The sequence below is a fragment of the Mus caroli genome, unplaced genomic scaffold (genome assembly GCF_978045245.1).
Source record: "Mus caroli unplaced genomic scaffold, Mus_caroli_1 scaffold_12, whole genome shotgun sequence".
In the NCBI taxonomy this organism is placed as follows: domain Eukaryota; kingdom Metazoa; phylum Chordata; class Mammalia; order Rodentia; family Muridae; genus Mus; species Mus caroli.
The window spans coordinates 118009494-118030742 of NW_028227267.1; the positions used below are offsets into that span (position 1 = coordinate 118009494).

The 21249-nt window shown below is 44.4% G+C and overlaps 1 protein-coding gene across 3 annotated transcripts in view; it reads left to right on the plus strand.

The window, feature by feature from the left end:
- The first annotated feature begins 7127 nt into the window (after positions 1–7127).
- Ipo5 (importin 5) overlaps positions 7128–21249 on the plus strand; it is a 52047-nt gene continuing 37925 nt past the window's right edge. Inside the window, exons 1-3 of one of the 3 annotated variants that reach the window (XM_021181197.2) lie at positions 7128–7187; positions 7510–7588; positions 18351–18455. The gene's annotated coding sequence lies outside the window, so the exon portion shown is untranslated. The other 2 variants (XM_085828843.1, XM_021181195.2) reach the window with 2 other exon arrangements.

Here is a 21249-nt window from a genome sequence, read left to right on the forward strand (position 1 = left end):
CCTTTAAGGCCTAGGAGAATTATGATTTGAGACAAGAAATTTTCTTATATCTCCCTTATTCTACTTTGTGTGTGTGTGTGTGTGTGTGTGTGTGTGTGTGTGTGTGTGATGTTGGAAACAGAACCTAAGCTTACACATTCAAAAGAAGAACGTGTCAGGCATGGTGGCACATGCCTTTAATCCCAGCACTTGGGAGGCAGAGGCAGTCAGATTTCTGAGTTCCAGGCCAGCCTGGTCTACAAAGTGAGTTCCAGGACAACCAGGGCTATACAGAGAAACCCTGTCTCAAAAAAACCCAAAAACCAACCCCCCCCAAAAAAAAAACAAAAAAACAAACAAAAAAAACTCTACCATTAAGGTTTCTTTCTTTCTTTCTTTCTTTCTTTCTTTCTTTCTTTCTTTCTTTCTTTCTTTCTTTCTGTTTTGGACACATAATCATAAAGTATACAGTTTAGCCATTTAAAGTTCACAATTCAATGGTTCTTAGTATGTACAAAGTTGTGCAGTTGCAAAAGCAACCGTGCTACATGTTCATCTATTTATTTAAGAAAACTTGTTCTAAATTCTAAATTCTCATCTCCCATCCTCCTACACATCTGCAATCTACCTGCTCTCTCTAGCCTTGCCTTTTCTGGCTATTTTGTATAAATAGACTCCATGTGGTCTTTTGTGGTCGCTTCTGTTCCCTGACACATTGTTTCTAAAGTTAATCCAGCATTATAGCATGCATCAGAAACTGTTACTTCTTAGATGGGTGTCATGGCTCATATCTAAAATCCCAACACTCTGAGACCAGAGGCAAGATGATCTCTACAAGTCTGAGACTAGGCTGGGCCACACAGTGAATTTGAGGCCATTCTAGACTATAGAGTGAAACCATATATAAATGGTTTCATAGACATAGAAACAGATATATAGATATAGGCATAGATAAGAAACCATCTTAATGGCCTCTGTTTAACTCCTGAATTACTTTCCATCCTGCCACAGCACTTTGTTCACAGTGTACATGGATTCTAGCTTTCCACACTCTGGACATTTCAGTGGGAGTGAAGTGGCATCCCGTTGTGGCTTTGATTTGCATTTCTCCGATGAGTAATGTTCAACACCTTCCGTCCCCTTACTGGCTAACTGTACATGTTCTTTAGAGGACTGTCTGTTCAGATCTTGCCCACAAGAGTCTTTTCTGAAAAGTCAGGTGGAAGATTAAATTATTAATCTCTGGGTCGCTTCAGATCTGGCCCTTCATTAAATGAATTATATGAGTGCTAATAGTATGAACTAGAAGCCCTTGGTCTCTGCTGGTTCAATAAATCAACGTTTTGAAAGGGCTTCTCTACTGGAAGTTCAATGGTGTGTAGGTGTTGGGGGGTGGGGAGGACCAGACAGGTGTGTACATGTGCAAGAGGCCAACTCCAAGTGTCCTCGGTAGCTCTTCAACTTCTTTTTAGAGACAGAGTGTCTCCCACTGGACTGAAATTCACAAAAAAGGGGGTCCAGAGAGGCTCAGAGAGCTACCTGCCTCTGCTCCCTAAGCATTGGGGGTATAAAAGCGCACAGGTCACCATACCCAGCTCTTTATTCTTTCATGTAGGTGCCAGGGATTGAACCCCGGTCCTTGTGCTTGCAAGGCAGTCACTTTAACAAGAGAACCACCTCCCCAGCCCTACAAGTCTGAGCTTCATACATGGAAGTCAAGGACATAGTGCTACAAAAGGTCCCCATCTCCCAGAGACAGGAATATTTGAGTCAAAGGACTGTGAAAAAACAATGACTGTCACTTTGGGCATGTCCTCTCTTCTCCATGTCACCATCAAAAGCCAGAAGGGGAAGCCCGTGGATGTGCACATGGTTAATTTCCTGTGGCATTTAGAACTGCTGCTGGGAATAAATAAATAAATAAATAAATAAATGCCAGCCAAGTGTGGAGGGTCAAGCCTCTAATCCCAGCACTTGGAAGACTCGGGCAGCATTAAATGGTGAGTTCAGGACAGCTTACATGGTGAGAAGATGTCTCAAGAGAAAATAAGAGCATGGTGTACTTGTCTGAGAGTCTCCAAGAATATATACAATTCTAAACTATGTAAACTAAGAACAGAGCCAGCTTCTATGTGAATCACATGAGGTAGTAGGCTGCTTTCAACACTAGCTGAGTGGCTTCACCAAATCCGTGAGGCTGTAAGAAGCCCAAAGAAGAGCCCCGCGCCCAAAGAAGAGCCCCACGCATGCTCTCCTCTTCGGCTCGCTCAGGAAGGGTGCAGGTCAGAGACAGAGCTTGGCTCCGCGGTCTCTCCCTTCAGCTCTGTATTGAGCTATTAAGTTACTTCATTTAAATGTGAACATTTCAGAACTATTTTTTTAGTTATTTTTTTTTAATCCACAGGCTCAACGTTCCCTAAAATAAAACTGGTCATGGTAGGAGGGAAGCGAGTGGATACCCGCGCGCATGGGTAGATATAACTCCCAGGTACGGGAGTCCGAGAAGATCAGAGTACTAGTGGGTCGATGTAACACTGAGGTCTGCGAGCCTGAGAAGACTGGGTTCATTGAGGGGCAGCTGAAGGCCCTTGTCTTAGTTACTGTTCTGTTGAGGAGAGAAGACATGACAACCAGTGAGACTTAAAAAGGAAAAGCATAGCCGGGCCCAGCACTCGGGAGGCAGAGAAAGGCGGATTTCTGAGTTCGAGGCCAGCCTGGTCTACAAAGTGACTTCCAGGACAGCCAGGGCTATACAGAGAAACCCTGTCTCAAAAAAACAAAACCAAAAACAAAAAGGAAAAGCATTTAATTACCGTTTCAGAAGCTTAGTCCATGAACGTCATGGCACAGTGCTAGAAAAACAAGTCCCATCTAAAAGTTTTAAACAAAGAGAGTGAGACTGGACTTGGCCTGGGCTTCTAAAACTTCAAAGCCCACCCCTAGAGACATACCTTCTCCACAAAGGCCACTCCCCCTCCTAATCTTTCTGGAATAGTTCTACAACTGAGGACCAAGGAGCCATTTTTTAAAAAAGATTTATTTATTTATTTTATGTATATGAGTACACTGCAGTTGTTGTCAGACACACCTAGAAGAGGGCATCAGGTCACATTATAGACAGTTGTGAGCCACCGTGTGGTTGCTGGGAATTGAACTCAGGACCTCTGGAAAAGCAGCCCCTGTGCTTAACGGCTGAGCCTTCTCTTCAGCCCAGAGCCATTCTTTTTATTTTGTTTTTCATTTGTTTGTTTTTCAAGACAGAGTTTCTCTGTGTAACCCTGGCTGTCCTGGAACTTGCTTTGTAGGCCAGGCTGTCCTGGAACTCAGGATCTGCTTGCCTCTGCCTCCCGAGTGCTAGGATTAAAGATGTCTACTGCCACTCCTGGCTCCTATGGGAATTATTCTTATTCAAACCACCAAAGCAATTAGTACCTTGGATCCCACTGAAAGACTCCGAAAGGAGCCCCTCACTCAGGCCTCAGGACAATATCGGACACCCCAGAACTCACGAAAGACTGAGCTTGTTGCAAACCACATGAGGCTTTATTTGGGGAAAGCCAGAGCTCTGGGGACGACTCATATCCCACGCAGGGTTAGAGGAGTCGACACCAAGGGGAAAGAGGTCCCACTTTTTATAGGCCCTCAGGGGGGGAAGGAGAAGGGGGAGAGTAGGGGATTTCCAGATTTAAACAATGTCTATTCTCAAGAAACGGGTATGGGAGGGGTACAAGGAAAGAGTCTAATGAAGGTGCAGCAATGGGCACACACCTGGTCAGAACATTGGCAGACACATGGGTTCAAGGAGTGGCCAGAGCATTGTGCACCTCTATTTTTCTAAATCAGTGAAGCTAGTTCTGCTAACACTGACGTCTATCTTGCCAATTTCAGGGCTTCTGTGTCCTTTTACATTCTGTCAGGATCTTTCACCACCACCCTGAGTAGGAGCACTGAAAGGAATTCTGTGAAGTCAATATGAATGATTGAACAGATCCAAACATAATGCTAACTCAAAAAGGGTTAGTAGGTGTACTGGCTGGTTTTGGGTGTCAACTTGACCCAAGCTGGAGTTATCACAGAGAAAGGATCAGTTGAGGAAATGCCTCCATGAGATCCAGCTGTGGGGCATTTTCTCAATTAGTGATCAAGGGGGAAAGTCCCCTTGTGGGTGGGACCATCTCTGGGCTGGCAGTCTTGGTTCTATAAGAGAGCAGGCTAAGCAAGCCAGTAAAGAACATCCCTCATGGCTTCTGCATCAGCTCCTGCTTCCTGACCTGCTTGAGTTCCAGTCCTGACTTCCTTTGGTGATGAACAGCAGTATGGAAGTGTAAGCCGAATAAACCCTTTCCTCCCCAAACTGCTTCTTGGTCATGATGTTTGTGCAGGAATAGAAACCCTGACAAAGACAGTAGGCTAGAAATGATTAGTAGGGGCAAGAAGATGTCTCAGCCAGCAGAGTGCCTGCCTTAGAAGCATACGTTCACCCTTAGTTTGAATCCTAATTACCTACATACAAAAGCAAGGACGGCTATACACATCTGGGGCAGAGTCGGGCAGATTGGTGGAGCTCTATAACCAAGGCAGCTTATGGAAGGGAGGGCTTACTCGGGCTCCATGTTCCAGAGCGTTAGTCCATGCTGATGAAGCCACTAGAATAGCAAGTTGGGATCACACACCCTGACCCACAAGCAGGAAGCAGAGAGAGTGGACTGGGAAAGGCCTCCACTCCTCCCCTCCATGACACACTTCCTCCTGTCGCTGGGTTTTACAATCCTAATAAGCCCGTTGTAAAGGACACACAGCCCAGATTTTTGTTTGTTTGTTTGTTTGTTTGTTTGTTTTGTTTTGTTTTGTTTTTCTCTGTGTAGCCCTGGCTGTCCTGGAACTCACTTTGTAGACCAGGCTGGCCTCGAACTCAGAAATCCGCCTGCCTCTGCCTCCCCAAGTGCTGGGATTCAGATATTTTAATTATAAGCCATATGCCCAGATTGGGCGGATTTAGGACAACACTAACTTATTCTCTGGCTACAAGGCCACTTGTTACTTGCTGCTTCTCCTGGCCACTCGGTTCTGGTCCATGGAGACTTGCACCACACTAGTCTCCTCGCTGCCCCCACCCACACCCACACCCCTCTTGCTACCTGCCTCACTGTCTCAAGCCCCCAGTACCCCTTTCCCCCTCCACTGCCCAGTCCCAGGCTCTAGCCTTCTATTGACCAGTTTTTTGTTTTATTTTGGTTTTTTTGAGACAGGGTTTCGCCATTGACTAGTTAAAATGCAGAGGAGGTCCATTTGCTCTCCCTTGAGTAGTGAGGGTCTGCATGCTGGGATGACCACCTCTGGAGGAACCAGTAGTATTAGCATTAGAATACAGCAGCATTGGGACAATCCACTACATCCTACTCCCCTCCCAAACACTGTCAATAACTGAGATCCCTTGGAACCAAGTATTAAAATGCTCAATGAGATTAGTGGGTGTGTCTTATTCAAACCACTCCATGGACCTTGTCTCAAATGGTCGGAGATGAGTAATGGGGGGAAGACAACTGGCACCGACTTCTGGCCTTCACTTACATATGTATGAGACACTCAGGACTAACTCAATGGGGTGAGAATAATGGGGTGAGTGTCGGGGACAACGGGCCATAATTCAAAGCACCCTCCACAAGCTTCTCTAACCCTGACATTCTAGGCTTTACCTTTACCCACGACAGACACTGGTTGTTCACAACCCTCCCACTCTTGTGCTTGGCAAGGAAGTGCCATACACGCTCGCTCCTCTCAAGTTAGTCATCATGTAGGCTGCGGATGATACAGGCCTCAGTCAAAGCTCACTGGCCAAAACCAAGCAACCCTTCAAAGAGGCAGGAGGAACTTCTGAGAATCTCGATCCTAAAAGACGTTCGCTGCCGCCGGGTGGTGGGGCACGCCTTTAATCCCAGCATTTGGGAGGCAGAGGCAGGCGGATTTCTGAGTTCAAGGCCAGCCTGGTGCACAGAGTGAGTTCCAGGTCAGCCAGGGCTACACAGAGAAACCCTGTCTTAAAAAAAAAAAAAAAAAAAAAAAAAGACATTCACCATACGTTTCGAAAAATCTAGTTTTGAGCTGGGTGAGGTCCATAAGCCTGCCATTCCAGCACTTTTGAAGTAAAGGTTGAAAGACTGAAAGTCCCAAATCATCTCTACTACAGAGTTCAAGGCCACCCTTAGTTATGTGAGACCACCTCTCTAGAAACAGAAAACCTGGCTTTAAACTCCCTGAAGGATCCATGCCTGCAGGACACCTGCCTAGAAACCAAGGTCAAGGCGGAGGAAGAGGAGGGAATGGGGCGAGGGCACTGAGGAGCTCTGTGAAGAGGCCCTTTCAGAAGGCATGGGCTTCAGTCTCTCCTTACCAAGAAAAAACAGCCCACAGAAAGGATTCTGCACAAACCTCCTCAAATGGTTTTAAAACCGACAATATAGCCGGGCAGTGGTTCCTCATCCCTTTGATCCCAGCACTTGGGAGGCAGAGGCAGGCGGATTTCTGAGTTCGAGGCCAGCCTGTTCTATAGAGTGAGTTCCAGGACAGTCAGGGCTACACAGAGAAACCCTGTCTCAGAAAAAAACAAAAAACAAAATAATCTGACAATATGTTGTTTAATTCAGAGTTAATACAGAATAATGATGTAGTAAGGGCAGCCAAGTGGGCATTGAGAAAAATGTAGAACAGAGATTATGCGCCCATGTCCCATGAGAATTTTATTACCACCCCGAATGGCAGAACCTGATTTTATATGGAGTTTCCTGTTGCTACATTTATCTGTGTTTATTTGTGAGACTGGTTTTGTTTGGCACCGAGTAATGAGAGTTGACATCCACAGGCAAAGAGACTACTGGTGTGGTTCAAAGATGAAGTTGGTGGCACATCTGTGTCCCGTCCCCCTGGCCCTTATCTCCATGTGCTTTGTTCTCCGGAGCCAGCAGCTTCCTTTCCCTCTGTGATTCAGGTGAACTTGCCCTGTAACATCCAATTCTACAGTCCAGGGCCCTGCCGCTGAGGGATGGCAGACACAAACGGCCAGCAGCAGCGCACCACTCACATGAAGGAGGTCACAATTGCAATCTCTAGTGTCTCCATGGCAACCTCTCTGAACTGTGAGGTCAGAACTGTGGGGTTAGTGCCATCCTATGACTGAAGCAAGCATAGGGCTGAGAACAGCCTTGACTACTGTAAGTAGCCCTCATGCTCCCTTTGGACAGAGAAAACGTAAGAGATTATGGAAGGGAAGGCACTTCTGGCTTAGATCTTCGGGCCTCCTTCAGCTCTCCTGCTCCCAGGGGTTGGAAGTGCAGCATCTGTTGGGGGGAAGCTCAGAGGAAGGGATTCTGAAAGTCTAGCTGGCAGAAACCAAGGGAAAACCATAGCAGCGCCTTTAGCCCACGACACTGTCTGTGTGAACTTGGTCAGGGCTGCTTAAAGCAGAACTGGTCTCATGACCCACAGCCTGTCACCACTGCAGAACAGTCAGGCACGGTTTTCTATCTCACTCAGGTGGTACCGGGAGAAGGCTTACCAGGGCCCATGTGTGAGCACAGCCACTTTCCCTGACCAGGACCTTTGCACCACCCAAGTAAGTGATTCCCAGATGAATCTGGCTTCTCCCGATTGGCAGAAAGACCTCCTGTTTTCCTTTATAACTCTGCTGTTCACTTCTTGACCTCCTATTCAAGTGATTTAAGTACAATCCACTAGATAGGTCTATCCCCATTCCTATAGAAAACAATGATTGGCCACCTGTTTAAACACTCTGGAGTCAAACCAAAAAAAAAAAAAAAAAAAAAAAAAAAGCCGGTGTACACCTTTAATTCCAGCACTCAGGAGGCAGCAGAGGTAGGCTGATTTCTGAGTTTGAGGCCAGCCTGGTCTACAAAGTGACTTCCAGGACAGCCAGGGCTACACAGAGAAACCCTGTCTCGAAAAAAACAAAAACAAAAAAAGACTCTGGAGTCCCCACTTTGGGCTCCTGGCCATCATGGTTGTGTCCTTTCAGCAGTGAGCATATTTTGTCTCAGCTTTCAGAGACTACTAGTCAAGTAAATGAGAGGGAAACATTTCGCCTTCATTGTGGGGAAGCCTACTCAATCACTCACTCACCAAAACAGGGTTTACTTAATGAACAGCCTACTCGGCCAACTCTGCTCCTTAGAGAACTGAGTGTCCTCCTCACTAGGGTAAAGCCAGTGTCACCTTGCAAAGGAAATGATCAGAGATGGGCCAAGGCCCACATCTATGCAGCTTCTTCCTAAACAGTTCCTAAGCAGCCACCGCATGAGTGTGGGAGATGGGTCGCACTCGTAGGAGAGACGGCTTTGGATTGGAACATTGTCACCTCCAGAGAGATGAGACCACTGGAACACAGTTAATAAACCCTAAAATGGAAAGTCGGTGGGGCTGGCAGTGGGGCTCAGTCTGTAGAGCCCTAATCTAGCATGCATGAAGCCCTGAGCTCAAGCCTCAGCATTGCATAAAGGCCATAAAGTCAGATGGGGCAGCTCATGCCTGTGCCCCCCAGAAACACGGGTAGGAGCTGCCCTGAGTTCAAAGCCAAATTGATCTATATATTGAGTCCCAAACGAATCAAGGATATACAAAATATTTTTTTTTTTGTCTCAAGCCTCTCCTCCTTCCAAGAGCAGCCTACATGAAACTCTACCTCAAAAATACATAGATAGATGATAGATAGATAGATAGATGATAGATAGATAGATAGATAGATAGATAGATGATAGATGATCGATGATAGATAGATAGATAGATAGATAGATAGATAGATGATAGATAGATAGATAGATAGATAGATAGATAGATAGATGACAGATAGATAGATGATAGATAGATTAGATAGATAGATGATAGATAGATAGATTAGATAGATGATAGATAGATAGATAGATAGATGATAGATAGACAGATAGATGATAGATGATCGATGATAGATAGATAGATAGATAGATGATAGATAGATAGATAGATAGATAGATGATAGATAGATTAGATAGATAGATGATAGATAGATGATAGATAGATAGATTAGATAGATAGATGATAGATAGATGATAGATAGATTAGATAGATAGATAGATGATAGATAGATGATAGATAAATAGATAGATAGATGATAGATAGATGATAGATAGATTAGATAGATAGATAGATGATAGATAGATGATAGATAGATAGATAGATAGATAGATAGATAGATGATAGATAGATAGATAGATAGATGATAGATAGATAGATAGATAGATAGATAGATAGATGATAGATAGATAGATAGATGACAGATAGATGATAGATAGATTAGATAGATAGATGATAGATAGATAGATTAGATAGATAGATGATAGATAGATGATAGATAGATAGATAGATAGATAGATAGATGATAGATAGATGATAGATAGATAGATGATAGATAGATTAGATAGATAGATGATAGATAGATGATAGATAGATAGATAGATAGATGATAGATAGATAGATAGATAGATAGATAGATGATAGATAGATGATAGATAGATAGATAGATAGATAGACAGACAGATAGATAGATAGATAGATAGATAGACAGATAGATAGATAGATGATAGATAGATAGATAGATAGATAGATAGATGATAGATAGATAGATAGATAGATAGATAGATAGATAGATGATAGATAGATAGATAGATAGATAGATAGACAGATAGATAGATAGATAGATAGATAGATAGACAGATTATATAGGTGGCCAAATCACTCTTCTACGTGTTACTCTTCAGGAACGTGTTCTGCTCCCCACAAATGTCCCCCTGCTACCTTTGGCTTTCCTGGCATTTAGAGCGCACATTAAGCCAGATAACAAGGAGCGGGCAGATAAAAACAGTTGCCTTTTTTTTTGGTTAGCAGTCACTACAAATGACAGCAGATGGTAGCGAAGACATGTTCCTAAACTCTAGGGTAGATGATGGGAGCACAGATCTGTAAACTCTGCTCTGGGGACACTGTTACAACACAATGGATAGCTGATTTGGTAATCCTTACCTGCAGGAGGCAGGAAGACACCCTGGGGAACTGGTCCAACCCTCCCAAAACAGAGTTAAGGGCACATTTTCACTGTCCCTGCTTCTTGTGTGCTCTCCAGCACACTGTCATCATTGTTGTAGCCCCACAGTTCTCCTTCCACCACCTGAGGGCAGGAGGCATAAGGACCTGAAAACACAGCCTTTGCCTGAACCCTGTAGACATTCCTCAGAAGGGCAGGGGGCCATTATCTATCTGAACAATCAAACAAAACTGTAAACCAGAACAAAACAAAGAACATAATTGCTGGGATTGAAAGGGGAAGGTCAGGGCTATTGTGTTATTTACTGAAAATACCTGTATCTAGTTGTGTGGCTCAGGCTTTTAACACATACCTTTAATCCTTCTGGCTGGAATACAGACCTACCCTTAGTACACACCTTTAATCCCAAACAATGGATTTAAAGTTAGTTTATAGATGGAAGCATCCGTGTTTGAAAGTGATGTCTAGCTGGGCGTGGTGGTGGCCCATGCCTTTAATCCCAGCACTCGGGAGGCAGAGGCAGGCAGATTTCTGAGTTCAAGGCCAGCCTGGTCTACAAAGTGAGTTCCAGGACAGCCAGAGCTACACAGAGAAATCCTGTCTCAAAAAAACCGAGAGAGAGAGAGAGAGAGAGAGAGAGAGAGAGAGAGAGAGAGAGAGAGAGAGAGAGAGAGCGAGCAGTACAAAGAGAAGGAGGATAAGGAGGAAGAGGAGGAGGCAGCAGTTTTACCCAGAGATGCAGGTTGCAGAGAGAGAACAAGCTAGACACGGGTGAAGACAGAATGAGCCAGACAATGAGATGGAGCCAGAAGACCAAAACAGTTCGACAGAGTTCGTATGAGGCCAAGCAGAACAATTCAAGAGAAACTGAGAGAAGCCAGATTGAATCAGTTAGCTAAGAGAGGAGTTTGAGCCAGAATAGCTGAGGTGAACAAGCCAGTCAGAGTTCAGATAGAACTAGAAAGGGTGAGTGTGTGCAGCAGTAAGTCTGACGGTGAACACATTCTAGGCCTAGGTTAGATTGTACAGAAGCTAGAAGCTTCCAGGACTAGGCCTAGATTAGCAGAGGGAGGCAGTAAGCCGCCGCCGAGATGACAGTTACATCAGGGGAATCAAAGTTAGATTTATATTAGTGGATTCCTAAATGTTAAAGATAGCTGGTTTGGTAACCCTCAGGTCCAGGGGGCAGGAAGACACCCCAGGGAACTGGTCTAATCCTCCCGAAACACAGATAAGAGCAGCCCTGAGAACCAAGATCACAGCTGGTTAGGGGTGAAGGTGTAATCAGAAATCAGCAGAGAAATCCAGGCTTGGTGACACAGACCAATAATTCCAGTGCTTGGGAGGTGGAGGCACAAGGATCAAGAGTTCAAACTCATCCTCAGCTACATAGAGAATTGGAGGCCAGGATGCTCAAAGGATAAAAACCCTTGTTTCGTATGTGAGGACCTGGGTTGCAATCACTACCCCCTTGTAATAGGGCAGACTGGACTGTGAGTTTGTAATGTAAATGCAGGGATGGGGGCAGGGGAGGGGGGTGCAGAGATGCAGTTTCCCTAGAGCTTGCTGCTCATGAGCCAGCAGGTTTCCCTTGTGGATCAAGAGATCTTATCTTGGACACCGGAGGTCATCCTCTGGCCTCCACACACACATACTCGCATGCACACAACACACTCACTATAAAAATGTTTAAAGAGGGAATTTAAGGTCAGATTAGACTACATGAGTCCCAGTTTCCAAAATCAAAGCAAAAACAGAAACAAAACAGGGAAGGAGGAAGGTGAAATCAACCAAGACGCAGAATTTGTGTTACCTCCTCCTCGTTTAATGACATCACCAGTAGCCAAAACCCCAGACTTAGAGGAAAATTCGCCTTGAAGCCTATGAAGCCAAGGGCCAAGTCCGGGCTCAGAACCTGGGCACCCTGGCCCTCCAGTACATTTTGCATTGAGTGGGAATTTTTTATTTAATTTTTTATAGAGGACCCTTAATTTATACTTCAGATCACACACACACACACACACACACAGAGTGATCTGTGTCCAGCTTTTTTATCTTTATTCCTTGAGGCAGGGTCTCTCTGTACTCCTAGAACTTTCTATGTTGACCACGCCAGGCAGACTGGGAACTCACAGATTCCCCCTGCCTCTCTGCCTCGTGAGTGTTGAGGTCAAAGATGTGTGCTGCCATGTTCAAATGAGATTCTAAAAAACAAAAGAAAACTAGCTAAATTTGACCATTTTGAACACCGCTGTTGGCACCACCTGATAGGCGGAGCCATTACTTTCCGTGCCTCACGGCAATGGCCCCTACCCAGCACCTTCTCTTTCCCTCCTATTTCTACAGCGTGTCTTTAGAACTGTCTCTGGTTTTGTTTCTGCCTTTTGAGAGAGGATCTCATGGATGGCACCCTGGCCTAACTTGATGCGTAGCTGAAGATGACCAAGAGCCTCGGAGTCTCTTGGTTTCTACCTCCCAAGTCCTGAAATTGCAAGTGTTGGCTACCACACAGTTTAAACGGTGGGGGCAGAACCCAGAACTGAGAGAGCTAGGCAAGCGCTTTCCCGGTGTGGTACATCCCTAGTTCCTCAAACTTCCCTTCTAAGATATTGTCTATTACTCCTCCAGGGGTTTCCCTTTTCCTTCATTACAGCAAGTCGCACTGCTGAGCTGGGACGATGCCTTATGTCCCTCCCGGGCCTCCCCCACCCAACTTGCTTACTCCAGTCTGACTACATGCTTTCCTCCTGTCTACAACCTATAACTCATCTTCACTTTACAGGGTTTGTGCTGCTTTCTCCACACCTCCATTTCCTCTCACTTTTCCTTTTTTTTTTTCTAGCAAAAAAATCTCTCAAAAGACTGTGACCTTAGAGTCACCCTGCCCCCACTCCAGCCTTGACTTCACTCTTCTTTCTCTCAGGTATCACTGCAGGAAATTATCTTCTGCTCGCTCACGTGTTCATTTTCTCCCGTCCCAGCTACAGACTGAATACCTGAGGGTGTGGTAGCCTATGCTCATGGGCCCACCAACTAAGGAGGTGGAGGCAGGAGGACTGTGATTTTTGCGGTCAACCTGATCTACATAGTAAGGCCTCAGAAAGAAAAAGAGAGAGAGGATGGGAACTCTGTCTTCAAGCTCACCATTGAATTTCCACAGGGGCCAATCCAATATTCACTACAGACATAAACGGCCAAGATGTTCATTAAGTACTAAAATGGTAATGTAGTTAGATGTGGTACACAGTACGTAGGGAGGACGAGTGAGGAAGAGGGACAGGAAGTCCTTTAGGCTGCTAAAAGTCTGCCTAGCCGGTAGCTACAAGTTTGGGATATGAAGTTACTGCTCCCTGGGTGTGCCATCTCAATGCTTGAGGCAAAGTACATCCAAGCATCCAATTGTGAGGTGTTCTCTGTGAATAGAAAAGAAGAAGAAGAAAAAAAAAAAAAAAACCCAAAACAAACAAAGCACATAGCCTGAGTCTTGCTACAGTGGTCCCTTCTGTTTTTCCCCTAAATACTGACTTGGGAATGTTCAGAGATTTGAGGGTTATGAATGCTGCCATTCATACATTCTGAACGTAAGAAAAGATATTGTTAAAAGATAAAAAAAAAAAAGATTGACTAAGGTCAAGATCAATTGCCTTCAAGTTTGTAAAGTATTTTAAAGTAATAGCTATTGGAATATAATCCATGTATCATAAACAAGAACTTTTTTCATTTCATTTTTTTGGTTTGGGGTTTTTTAAAAGGGAAGATTTTTTGGGTTTTGGTTTTTTGTTTGCTTTTTTTTTTTTTTTTCCTTTTTTACTTTTTTGAGGCAGGGTCTCATTGTGGGCCTTGGTTTGTCTGTGTACATCTGACTGGTCAAAAACTCAGAGAGATCAGCCTTTACCTTCTGAGTGCTGTGACTAATTGTGTGGACCATCAGCCCTAGCTCAATATGTTTTTTTTCTTTTTCTTTTTCTTTTTTTTTTTTTTTTTGGTTTTTCGAGACAGGGTTTCTCTGTATAGCCCTGGCTGTCCTGGAACTCACTTTGTAGACCAGGCTGGCCTCGAACTCAGAAATCCGCCTGCCTCTGCCTCCCGAGTGCTGGGATTAAAGGCGTGTGCCACCACGCCCGGCTCAATATGTTTTTAGATGACATTTGGGGAGTGGGGTTTGTTTGTTTGTTGTTGGTGGTGGTGAGGTATTTTTGTTTGCTTGCTTGCTTGCTTGGTTTAGTTTTCCGAGAGAGGGTTTCTCTGTGTAACAGCACTGGCTGTCCTGAAAATGGCTGTGTAGACCCGGCTGGCCTCAAACTCGGAGATCTGCCTGCCTGTGCGTCACCACGCCTGGCTACCTACTGCATGTGCATGGATTGGCTTACACGTGTCCTCCCCACCTCATTTTGGCCTTTAAAGTATACAATTGTCTTAACTTAGGATATTTACAATTGTACACGCACGACCACTGCTGCATTCATGAACCTCTTCGTTACCTTCATTAGCTTGCTTTCTGCTGCTCAGTATAAACACCCGTTACCAAAAGCAACTCGAGAGGAAAGAATTCCCTGTGCCTCATAAACTGCAGCCTATTGTAGAGGGTGAGACAAGGCAGGAACAAGCGAGGCAGGACCTTCAAGCAGAAACCAGTGGAAAATGGCTGCTTACTGGCCTGTTCAACTAGCTTTCTGATACAACTCTCCTCCCCCCCACACACACCCCACCCCCAGACTTGCCTACAGGCCAACCTGATCTCGGTAGCTCCTTGGTTGAGGTTCAATCTTCCCTGGCGACTATAGGGTTTGATGAGTAGATGATTAAAACTAACTATGGGACCCCCCCAAAAAAAAAAGCTACATAAGTATCAGCTGTATTAGCTGTCTTCTTCCCCCTCTCCTCTTCTTCCCTCTGCCCCACCTCCAGACACAGGCAACCATTCATTTATTTAAACAGATTTGATTTTTTTTCCCCACTCTGGACGTTTTGTTCTTGAGCATTTGTGTCTGACGTCACTTTGTAAGACGATCTTAAAGTTCATCCATGTTATGTTGCAGGCATCTGTATTCTATTTCCTTTCATTGCCTACGTGCACCACATTGGGTTTCCTTGATTCCCAGTTGACAGTCCTCCCTCTGTCCTGGCTCAACTGCTCCACGTGCTCCATCAGCAAAGCCTAGGGATCTGAGCCTGGAGATTCAGGGTGAGGGTTTCAATTCCTCCACACTCTCAGCAACACTTATTTCTGCCTTTTTCACTAAGGCAGTGACTTGGTACGTCGATAACAGTTAATGCTGTTGAACATTCTCCATGTGTGTATTGTTCATTTGTATATTTCCCTCGAAGGGATGTCATTCAAATGCTTTGCTCACATCTTAATTGGGCTGTCTTCTTGTGGAGTGTAAGAGTTCCTTATGTGTATGTTTTGAAAAGTCCCTAAAGGAGAAATGGCTTGCACAAGTTTCCTCCAATTCTACAGGTTCTCTCTTCACTCTCATGGTGTTGTGAAACACTGAGAGACTGGGGTTGTCATTCTACTGGTTGAAGGCTTTACACTGCATGCAGGAAGCCCACCTCAATCCCTCAGCACCATACACAACCCATCAGGCTGTTACAAGCCTCTCATCCCAGAATTTAGATAAACTTAAGATTATCCTCGAGCCGGGCGTGGTGGTGCACATCCTGTCTCAAAAAAACCAAAAAAAAAAAAAAAAAAAAAAAAAGATTATCCTCAACTAGAAAGTGAGTTCAAAGACTCAAAAACAGTCTGGTTACATAGTCATGCAGGCTGGCTTTGTGCATTACTACATAAACCGACCTGGCCTTGAACTCAAGGTGATCTGTCTTCCCTACCTCCAGGAATGTGCCACCATGCAGAGCGCAAAATATTTACTGTAAAGAGTTAGCTTGCTGGGCAGTGGTGGCACACGCCTTTGATCCCTGCACTTGGGAGGAAGAGACAGGTGGATTTCTGAGTTCAAGGCCAGCCTGGTCTACAGAGTGAGTTCCAGGACAGCCAGGACTATACAGAGAAACACAAAAACCAAACAAACAATTAGCTCTTATCACCATAGGAAACAGCAACGTCAAAAATCTCAAAATCTGTGAGAGGACCAGTCCTCTGCAATCCCTGATAGTGGCTAGTAGTGTGACCTGGAGCTTGAAATCTGAAAGGTGCCTGAATCTCCTGGGGATGGAATTGTTTCTTGATCCAAAAATCTAAGTGGCTCTTACTAGGGTCTCAGTTATGAAAAATGAATATATATCATGGCATTAGGAAACTCTGGCCTCCTAAGTGCTGGGATTACTGGAAGAAACCATTCTACCTGGCATCTTGCATCTTTTCTTATGTTTACAGCTCTGATTTCCCTTATGAGCCTGCTGTTGTGGTGTTCTATAAGTGTTGCTGTCTGACAGTTTTATCATTCTCTGGTGTTTTCTGATTTCTCTCATGAGTTATCCTTTAATATGGCTGTCATTGAAAGTTATACTGCTTAATCTCTTCATACATGTCAAGTGCTCAGATTTCTTTTGATCCTTAAATCTAATCTCAATCTATTATGGCGAAGATTTATTTACTTATTTATTTATAAGAGTTATTTATTATTATATGTAAGTACATTGTAGCTGTCTTCAGACACACCAGAAGAAGGCATCAGATCTCATTATGGATGGATGTGAGGCACCATTACTGGGATTTGAACTGAGGACCTTCAGAAGAGCAGTTGGTGCTCTGAGCCATTTTTCTAGTCCTGCAACTTTTTTTAAAAATGGGATCCATCAGCCGGGCGTGGTGGCGCACGCCTTTAATCCCAGCACTCGGGAGGCAGAGGCAGGCGGATTTCTGAGTTCGAGGCCAGCCTGGTCTACAAAGTGAGTTCCAGGACAGCCAGGGCTACACAGAGAAACCCTGTCTCGAAAAACCAAAAAAAAAAAAAAAAAAAAAAAAAAAAAAAAAAAAAAAAATGGGATCCATCCTGGATCATGCTATATGTGCACCGGGGAAATGTGTACTCACAGTTGTTAGTGGGTGGTGTCCTATGCAAACCTAGTAGGGACACTGGATTTTATAGCGTGTTGTCTCTCTTCTGTCTTCTGTCTATATACCTGGCTATCCTATCAGTTGCTGAAGGTGGGGACTAACATCTCAAACTGTTCTCACCAAGCTCTCTCATTTCTTACATGTTTCAAGCTTTATTTGGGGCATTTTTAGATTCATGTGTTTAAAACTTCTATGTCTGGGCTGGCAAGACAGATCAGCCAGTAAAGGCTCTTGCCTCCAAGTCACACAATCTGAATTTGATCCCCGAGACCCACATGGTGGAAGGAAGGAGAGAGCCAACTCCCTGTCCTCTGACTTCACACACCATATGGCACGTACGCACCCACATGCATACTCTCATACCCATTCCATGTAGATATGTGTAGATTGTGTTTCTTTCACATATAAAGAAATAACATACTAAGAATCTTTACCCTGTGTCTCTCTGATTGGGTTGACCCTTCTGTAATAGAAGTATCCCATCAATAACGACAAGTTGTAAAATATGTATGTGATGTATGTCTGTGGGTACAAGGGCTGCCATACACACACACTTAGAGGTCGGTCAGAGGACAGCTTTGTGGGAAGGTGGTCTCCTTTTGCCTTCATGTGGCTTCCAAGACTTGAGCTCATTTGAGACAGAAAGAACTCCAGGTGACCTGAGACTGCAGCTCCTCCAGCTTCAGCGACCCCCCACATGCAACTCTAAGGAGACTTTTGGTCCTGGACTCTGTTCGGGTGACATCAGTGCAGTCCATAGGCCTTCTTTGGGAAACTGTTTATATGATGTGTCTTTTCCCATTCTTTTACATTCAAGATATTTGCGTTCTAAGTAAAAACATTAATCTTAAAAATGAAATCCTTCTGCTAAGTGTATTTTTATTTCATGGTTGAAATGCAGCAAGGGGGACGGTATGTAAAGCCATTTGCCACATTTAAATAAAATCAGTCATCCTCCAGAAAATGATATTTTTCTTTAGCTCTTGACCAGTACTTGATTTAAAAAACACACGCACAAATTAAGTATGTGTGTGTGTGTGTGTGTGTACACCACAGCAAATGTGTAGAAGTTAGAGGACAACTTGGACCCAGTTCTTTTTCTAATGGAAGTCCTGGGGATCAAACTCGGGTCACCCCGAGTCCTGGGACTAATGGTTTGAACCACCAGCCACCAGGTTCAGCTGTAAATTTTTATCTTACAAGATCAGAATTGACCTGATTGTCTTCTAAAGGTCTTCAATTCTATTTATGTCAAGCCAGCAAGGAAAGGAAATTCCGAAGCAAGGAACACCGGTCAGAAAGTGCTGTGCCATGTCTCCAAATCCCTGAGAATCAAGTCAAAAACTGGGAGCGACAGAAAACACTGTACGGTAACTGATTTGTATCCCTTTAAGTCAATACCTAGTTTAAATGACCAACTAGACAGTGCAACTGTGTTTAGCCACGTATTCTTTAGCAAAGCACTATCCAATAGAAGTAAAATATGGGTTTTTATATGTTATTTTTGTTTCTAACTAACCATACTTTAATGAGTAAAGAGAAACAGCTAAAAATTATTTATATATATATAAAACATAGTTAATTTCATTAGTAGACTTTAACCCAATATACTCTTTCTACATGTTGTCAATATGAAATGTTAATGTCTCATTGTCTTTAAAATTCTATGCACATTTTACGTTTTTAAACTGAAAGCACATCTCCTTTTGAACTAGACACATTGAGTCATCAATAGGCACAGGCCTTTAATCCTAGCACCTGGGAAGGAGGAGGAGAGGCTCTGTGATTTCAAGCCCATCCAGAGGTAGACAGTGAGACCCACTCAGCAACCAAAGGAACTAGAAACTAATAAAACAACTGCTACTCCCATAGAGCTCTTGATGCACAAACTTATGTTGAGGTGTTTATTGTTTAATAATCATCTATAAATATTTGTTTGTTATTTTAGTCAAAGCTTCATGTAGCCCAGACTGCTCTCATCTTTATGCAGCCAAGGGAGAGCTTGATCTTGAACTCCTGACATTCTCCTTCCACATCCTGAGTGCTGTGCTTACAGGCTTCCTCTAAGCAGTGCTGTCAAGCCCAGGACCTCATGCATGCTAGGGAAACACTCTACCACTGATCTACATCCCCAAACCCTGCATATATGCAATGTATAGATTCAGCTCTCAACAGAGTCTGGGGAAAGGCACTGGGATAAACACTTGGAGTCGAGAGCCAGCCAGGATTTTTATAACAGAATCTGATTTGTGGAGAAATCTATAGTTTTAGCTACGAATATATATATATATACAAGCCTCTAGGTAATTTGTCTTATTTCACTGTTACCTAGTTAATTAAAAATTGGTTAGCCAGGCGTGGTGGCTTACGCCTTTAATCCCAGCATTTGGGAGGCAGAGGCAGGTGGATTTCTGAGTTCAAGGCCAGCCTGGTCTACAGAGTGAGTTCCAGCACAGCCAGGGCTACGCAGAAAAACCCTGTCTCGAAAATCCAAAAATAAGTAAGTAAATAAATAAATAGATAGATAAATAAATAAATAAATTTGTTAGTATGTAATTCCCCAATTTAAGAACTCTGAATGAGTAATTCATGTCCTATTCCCTCTCTCAGTCTCTCTCTCTCTCTCTCTCACACACACACACACACACACAGACACACACACACACACACACATCAAAATAAAAAAACAGACTCCAAAGCAATATAGGAAATGGTCTGACCTTGAAGAAAACAAATGTGGTCAAAGAATGAATTCGAGATAGGAAATCAGTTCTACACAATAGCTTTGCTGGCCTCCTGTAGAGAAGTGTGGCAGCTAATACTAGAGGGGGTGACTTTCTCCACAAATCAACTAAATGCCACCGTAGAAACCGGGACTGGTTCCCACAATTCCAAGTGATCCCAGGGCTTCTGGCCAGATTTTGCATGACCTGACCATGGATGATGTAAGACCAACCTTTAAAATCACCCAAGAGAAAAAAATTTAATACTTTCAAAATGCACAATTGCCAACAAGAAATAAAAAACTTCAACATAAATCCCATGAGTTGCTGAGCTGTAGTTACCGGCCTCAGGCTGTGGAAACCTATTTCTTAGGAAGTAGTAGAGTCCTTTTGACACAAGACATACATCCCCCTTTTCACCTGCTGTCATCCTCAACTTGGGCAATGCTTTGGACACACAGTAGGCTTTTAACTGAGTCTGGGCAAACAGGAGCTGGGATAAACTTGGGAGCTGAGAGCCAGTCAAGATTTTTACAACAGAATCTGAATTGTGGAGAAAGGTCTCCCCTCTGTAGGTGTAGCTGCAACCCTGATTACTTTCTGCTTTTCTGGAGGCCAGCGCATCTATTTTGTAGAACTAGTTTCCAACTGGGGATGCTCTTTCATTCTTGGGCCACATTATTTTTTTTCAGTGTAGGACCATTTCATACATTATTTTTTTCTTTTGATATGAGCATTTGTGTCTGTGGACATTAGACATGATTCTGAATAGGACCTGATTCTCAAAGTGTTTCAGTTTGAGCTCTGCTCTCTCCTGCTTAGGCAGCCCCCAGATAGAAAGATGGGCCAACGCTGGTGTTAAACATTGGAGTTTAGGAGGGGAGAGAGAGGGAGGCAGCCTTTGGTCCTCTCCGTGCTGGCACGCATCAACTATCAATGGATCGACCACGTTAGGGAGTGGCTCATGACTTCTCCCATCCTTAGAGAGCAAGGAAGCTCCAAACACCAGGATGGGTGGCAGTTCCCGGGTGGGGAGCGTGTGATTTGATCCGGGACGGAGAGGTGCAGCGGGGAAAGAGTCCGTGATGAACAACCCCTCTTCCGGGACAGTCCCTGGACGTGAGTCACAGGACAGGGGAGGGGAGGGACCGCCTGAGTCACAGGCTGAGGGGGACGACACGACACCAATGGGTCAGACAGATGGAGGGGTCTGCAGAGGCGGGTGTGTGTATGCGTGTGTGCTCGCTGCTGGGGAGATTGGGATGGGGGTAGGGGTGGGGGTCCCGGAGCCCCAAAGCCCTAAGGCGCGGCTACGCATCGGGCCTCAGGAAAAGGGAGTCCAGCCAGCCCGCGGCGCCGAAATCTCCCGCGCTCAGGAGCTAGCCCCTCCTCCGGGCCCGGCCTCACGCCCCTCGCGGCGGCCCAGCCGGATCGGC